This window comes from Atta colombica, unplaced genomic scaffold, assembly GCF_001594045.1.
Source record: "Atta colombica isolate Treedump-2 unplaced genomic scaffold, Acol1.0 scaffold248, whole genome shotgun sequence".
In the NCBI taxonomy this organism is placed as follows: domain Eukaryota; kingdom Metazoa; phylum Arthropoda; class Insecta; order Hymenoptera; family Formicidae; genus Atta; species Atta colombica.
In genome coordinates, this window is record NW_017259346.1 from 264,494 (window position 1) to 270,800 (window position 6,307).

Here is a 6,307-nt window from a genome sequence, read left to right on the forward strand (position 1 = left end):
TATATTCTTAGTTTTTACTAAGATACTATTCTAACGCGCTCTCTTAACAGAATGTAATATATATCGTTTTGCAAAAGTAGAAGTATGTCGTTTCATTTGTTTCGTTGAAAATTCGTTTTAGTAAAAGCTTTACTAACATCACTTATAATTATAAGTTGAGCTTTACTAACATCGCTTATAATTATAAGCTGAACGATAATGATAGCTACAATTATAACATCGAGTTTATAATTATAGCATATTCATGAAGCAATATTTTGAAGAATAAGAGAAAATGTATTTTTATGATACAATTAAGTTCAATTTTAACATATAATATATATTTTATACATTGCATTATATCGTATGTTATATTGTCATATTATCATGTTTGTCATTCTGCAGATTTTTTGTGATGTTATATTTTATATTAATATATTTTAATATAATTTATGTTTTCCGCGCATGAAACTACACTTCGAACATGTGATTTGAGAAGACGACGTTTAAGGACTTTTCGAATACCGGACGTCTGTTTATAACATTTATAAACGAAAATACAAATCGTGTATTCGAATGATAGAAGAATCTCTCATTCCTGTGTCGGAATTTACACCATTCCCAAATCATCGATTTAATAATTTTTATCTTTTAATAATTTTAAATATTATTTTATATTTATTTTAATTAATCTTTTAATAATTTTGGAAGCTATTTTATTGCCATTTTGATATTACCATGATTTTGTTTTATTTATATAGGTCCCGCGAACGCAGGACGAAACTTGAATTTTCCGCGACGTCACGTGACGTATCGCACCGCGTCACGTGATATGATTTCAAGCGAATTACGTTGGCGATTAGTTTTTTCGTACTTGCGACGAGCCGCGGTTGACGGGTGCTTTTGTTTCACATTAAGGGCGAACCAAGTGTCCTAAATTTACTTGCTATACGTGTGCGCAAAGTAATGTCATTGTGACCATTATTGTGTCTTATCATTCGCGCGTTCGTTCCGCTTCACGCGCTCGCCCGAGAGAGTGAGCCGAGTTCATGATCGCGTATGAAGAGGTTAGCGCTCGTGGACGCGACGGCGCCAAGTTCGTACAGATAATCGCGGGAATCTCCGGTGGCAAACTTGTTCAAGAACGCAATGGAATCCTGAATCTTCTTGGAGAATAATAGAGAACGAAACAAAGTCGACGAAGCGGCTTCCGCAATCCATTGAAATTGCCGATTCACGACGTTGGCGGAATAGCGGTAAATCGCACTTGGTATGTTTTGCAACGTATTAGAATTCAAATTGGTGGTAAACATAAGATGTAGCAGTAAAAATTTTAATTATAAAATTTAAAATTAATTTTATATTTTTGACATTTAATAATTATATATTAATGTCTTTTATATCATGTATATATATATAAAATTTTACAATTGAATATTGATTGATATATAATTATTTAATAAATTAAAAACGCACATCTAAATTAAACGAAATATTTAATTATTAAATGAAATACATTTAAATATATAACAACTGAAAAATATATAAACATATAAAAATTAAATACATGTAATATGAAAATAACAATTACAAGAGCGGGCGATTACAAAATAGGGAAGAGAAAGAGGGAGGAAAATGTGAGATTTCGTGGTAAAATTAACAAATCGTTATATTGGCTTTTGATTCACCCGTTTATTCACGCAAAACAAGAATAGACTTGGATATCCGTGTCGTTAATCGTACTCATTGTACACATCTGTCCATATACATACAATATCGCGCGTCATACGCATCCACGAAATGCATATACGAAATGTGGTGTATACACATTACATATTATATGTATATATAATATAATTTTACTTTAATTAAATAGGATACGATTCCTCAGCCCTTTCTCATCTTCGTTCTCAAATTTAGCCGCGTATAATGTGTATATCTGAGTATGCGTATATATATGTATATATACTAATATTTTTCCTTTTCATATCTCCGGACACGTGTATTACACCCGTTCCCTGTATTTCTGCGTGTATTCGTGTGCAAATAAAAATATCTCACGCGTATGTCGTTACCATCGTTTGCAAATGTGAAGAAAAACTATCCAGCGAAAGTCGACGATGTCTCGTAAAAGTGTACACACATCGTCTGCTCATGTCGAGTTTATTCATGTCGGAAAGGAAAAGAACTAAAAAAAAAAGTAAAAAAGAAAGAATGAGAAGAACGGAAAAACGTATCCGCAGTCGTGCACGCACGCACGCATGCACGCACAGGTTTTTTTCCCGCGTGCATCGACGAAAGATCAAATCGCAGCTTGCAACTCGCGTCGACAGGTGCGAAACGGGAAGTGACGAATTAACGCTCACAAACGAGTTCGCGAACCTATTTCGTCGGTCGTTCCGTTTCGCGATAATTGTTTGCATTATGCGTGTCCCTTACAGAAATTTACTAGAAGATAATGATTAATTATTTAATTTGTATTGAATTTGAAGTAATTAATTGAATTAATTTGAAGCATTGTAGTTTCGTGTTTTCATTATGAAAAATATGGATATGGATTTAACATGATGTCCATATAATTCTCACTGTATTATTAATATGGTGTGAATTTAAAACGCTTGGCGTTTTATATCAATACCATCATAATATGTATTAAAAACTTGTATTAAATCTATTCCATATTGGTGTTTGTATCAATATCATATGTAGATTTAAAGCTCATTGTTAAATACATATTGATGTTTATATCAGCATTAACAGGATGAGAATTATATAGATACCACATGGAGTTAAATCCATTCATATTTTTTAGTCTTTAATACTCAAAATAAATATCAATAATCAAAGAGGCATCTTGGAAATGTCTTTAGACATAGGAACATCTTCTGATGTCTTTAGAACGTTCCTTGAAGATTTATGCTGTATGGAATGTAATTAATCATGACCTTTCAACATTAAATTAGATTTCTGTAAGGGATATTCCATCCTCCCGGAGATTTTTTATTTTGCAGCGACTCTGAACACAATATTCATCTATCGAATACATCTGTCGAGACGCGATAAGATATTCTCAAATAAAATTGTGAGAAAAATATTTCTGCGAGAAATATGTAGGGCAAGTATTTTACTGCGCGAAGTGCGCTCAATTTTTCATGAAAACTGTGACGTTAAAGGACTCCACCTATCGATGCTGCTGCACATAATTGCGCTGCACGTTGTTCGGATGATGCTTTTACGTTACATAAATAAAAACGCTGATTTTCTGATGCGCCAAAAAACGCGCGTGTTCGAGATTCAGGCTGGCTTCAGGGGAAACACTTCGGAATGCATGAATCAAACTTGCAAATTTTATATCTTAAACAAATGATATAAAAACCACAACAAAATCGGACAGCAAAAAAAATAATACAAAATAGACGCAAGATCGCTATCTAAACACATATTGATTGTATTGTAAATATGTGCCTCTCGATCTTCCTCTTTTAACATAAAAACTTTTAACATAAAAAATTACGAATTTGTTGACGCAGCCTTTTTCTTCGCGATGTGCAAGAAATGAATGCAAAATAGATGCAAATGTAAAATAAGTGGAATGTATGACGGAGCAATTATACAAATTTGAGCCTCGCCTCGAAGTGTTCGAGTTCTCGAAGACCGTACCTGACGATCGCAGTGACGGAATGATTTCAATACTGATTTTGGAATGGTTCGTAATTCTCTCAGAATGGAAACAAGATGTCGCAAGGCAAGGTAGGATTTTCGTGGAGCGCGTCCTCCGGAATCTTCGAAATCGAGAGAAAATCAGAAAATTCGAAATTTCAGATTTTTAAACTTTGAAAGCCATTTTGACTAATGAAGTTGAATAAAATTAATATTAATTTTCGTTTAATCGCAATCTTTTCCATTCTCTAGAAATAGAAAATTAGAATATTGTAAACTTCATTTATTCTTGCCAATTTGATGGATGCAAGTTGAATTGAAATCGAAACTTGTCGACAAAAACTTAAATTAATTTAACATTTCTACCAATTGAGTTACTTCAAAATTTTTTCTATTTTTCATTGGCATCTCGCGAGATCGACTCATTGTGTGCCATTCTTTTCTATTTATCTTGGGTTCTTCGATGATAAGTCCTCAGACTGACTTTCTCTCGGGATTGTTTACGTATACACTTAGGCAATCAGCCAATTGAACATTTGAGGACGCGTGTCTTACCCCATTATGCCCGGAGACATCGCTTCCTCGGCTAGGTATGCGCGCTGCTAATACTCTTGCTTCGTTATGTGTCGCTTATATATAACTTAAAAACGTGAAAAAATAAATAAATACTACGCGTTTCGTGCGCGACTCCGTCTGCCGGACGGGCGCGGAAGAAGACGCTCTCCGTTGCTCGCAACGTCGCTCGCAAATAAAGTACAGGATACCTCTTCATTTATCTGCCTCTTTCACGAAGCTTTTAAGAATGGTTGCGTTCAACAGAGAAAGCAGTTTTGCAACTGTAAAATTCTTTAATTCGATTGATTTATACATTTAGATCCATTAACAGAAACTAAAGGCAAGATCTATCACATTGAAGAATTTTATAACAGTTTCGAAGCTGCTTTACTCTAAAAAATATCGATATGGAGTATTGATATAATTGTTACTGTTGATATTCATTAATATTAATACCAACATAATTTAATACCATAAATTTTAAATCCACATCATGATGGTTATAAACACCATAGATTTAAAATTCACATCATGTTGATATTAATATATTTAATATTTTAATACCAATTAATATTTTTAGAAAAAAAAAATGTTTCTCTCCTGAACGCAGCCATTGTCACATATACATTCGACTCGCGCATAATTGAATATCGTTGGACATTGTCAGCATCTCTTCCACCGTAACGCCCGGTGCGTTTACCTCGGCGAAAACGTCGTCATATAAATTGCAATAATAACAACAATAATTCTACTATGACATAATAATAATAATATTAATAATGCGGTCGCGATTTGAACGACCGATGGACCTTCGATCTACTCTTCTTAATTGTCTGTTTTAAAATACTTAGCCGAATAAAAAAAAATCTTCTTTCAAATATTCGCCAAATTCCCACATTTGTTTTTTATTGTTTTTTCCGTATGCCTAAAAACGTTAAAATATGTATTATATCTGTGTTACGCGATGTATTCTAACTACCAACACTTTCTTCGTCCGTCGCGCGTACATTTTTTATAAACGACTAAAGGCTCAGTAATTAAACAACAAACGGATGAAGAATGGCGATAATAATAAAAATATAATCCTGACGTAAAAATAATCGAATAATAATATTATAATAATAATAATAATAATAATAATAATAATAATATAGATTACCGTTATTACTACATAGTGATGAATGATGGCGATTAATTAATTAATGATTAATCGAATAAAAAAAAACGAGTGGCGTGGTGCGCGAGAGCGCAGATATTTTATCGACTAGAATTCGTATAGATTCGCTGTGTGAGTGTGTGAGTGTTTACTTGTATGGCTCAATCGTATCATTTCGCTCCCCGTGGCTCATTATTTAGTATATTATTGTGTAACTTCGTTCTTCGTTGTGTCAAGCAACAACGCGACTCACCGCGAAGAGGATCGCCGTCTCTCTTCCCGGTTTCCCTGCGAATTCTCTCAATCGTACTCTCGTCGCACCGCGAGTACTCGCCGATGTTAGTACAGAACGACGTTCGCGATATCCCTCGCTATTACGTGGACATCAAAACCACGTCTCGAGTTGGCAGATGAATCGCATTGATCGCACATTCCGTGTGGCCGTGAATTTCTCACCGCGAGTTCTTCCTGAACTTCATAGACGTCGTAAGTATTACCGTACCGTTCTCCAGTTTATCATCTCCAGATGAAACTATCCGGACTCTGACAAAGATTTTAACGATTTCTTCGGAATTCGGAGATCGATACGCGGTTCGCTCGGCGTGTTCACTGTTCTCCAATGCGACGTCTGATCATCCCTCTTCAGGTGAAGAAGGGTATCGAATTAAATCTCGTAAGACTCGAGACTCCTCGAAATTCGCGAAACAATGATGATCGTCGCGCCGAGGTCCACTTCTTCGTTCTTCTTGTAATCCTTTTTTCAGACCGTGTTCTACATCGATCTACTTCTTGGTCTTTGCATATGTATGTTTGTATGTGTATGCGTGTACTTGTATGCATGCATATATGTGTGAGGATGTGTGCGCCGAGTGACGTGTCTCCTTCGTGGTGCGGCGCGTCGTTGCTCCGACCATGTTCCGTTTACTTCTTGCGACCTAGGTACTCGACCATCTCCTG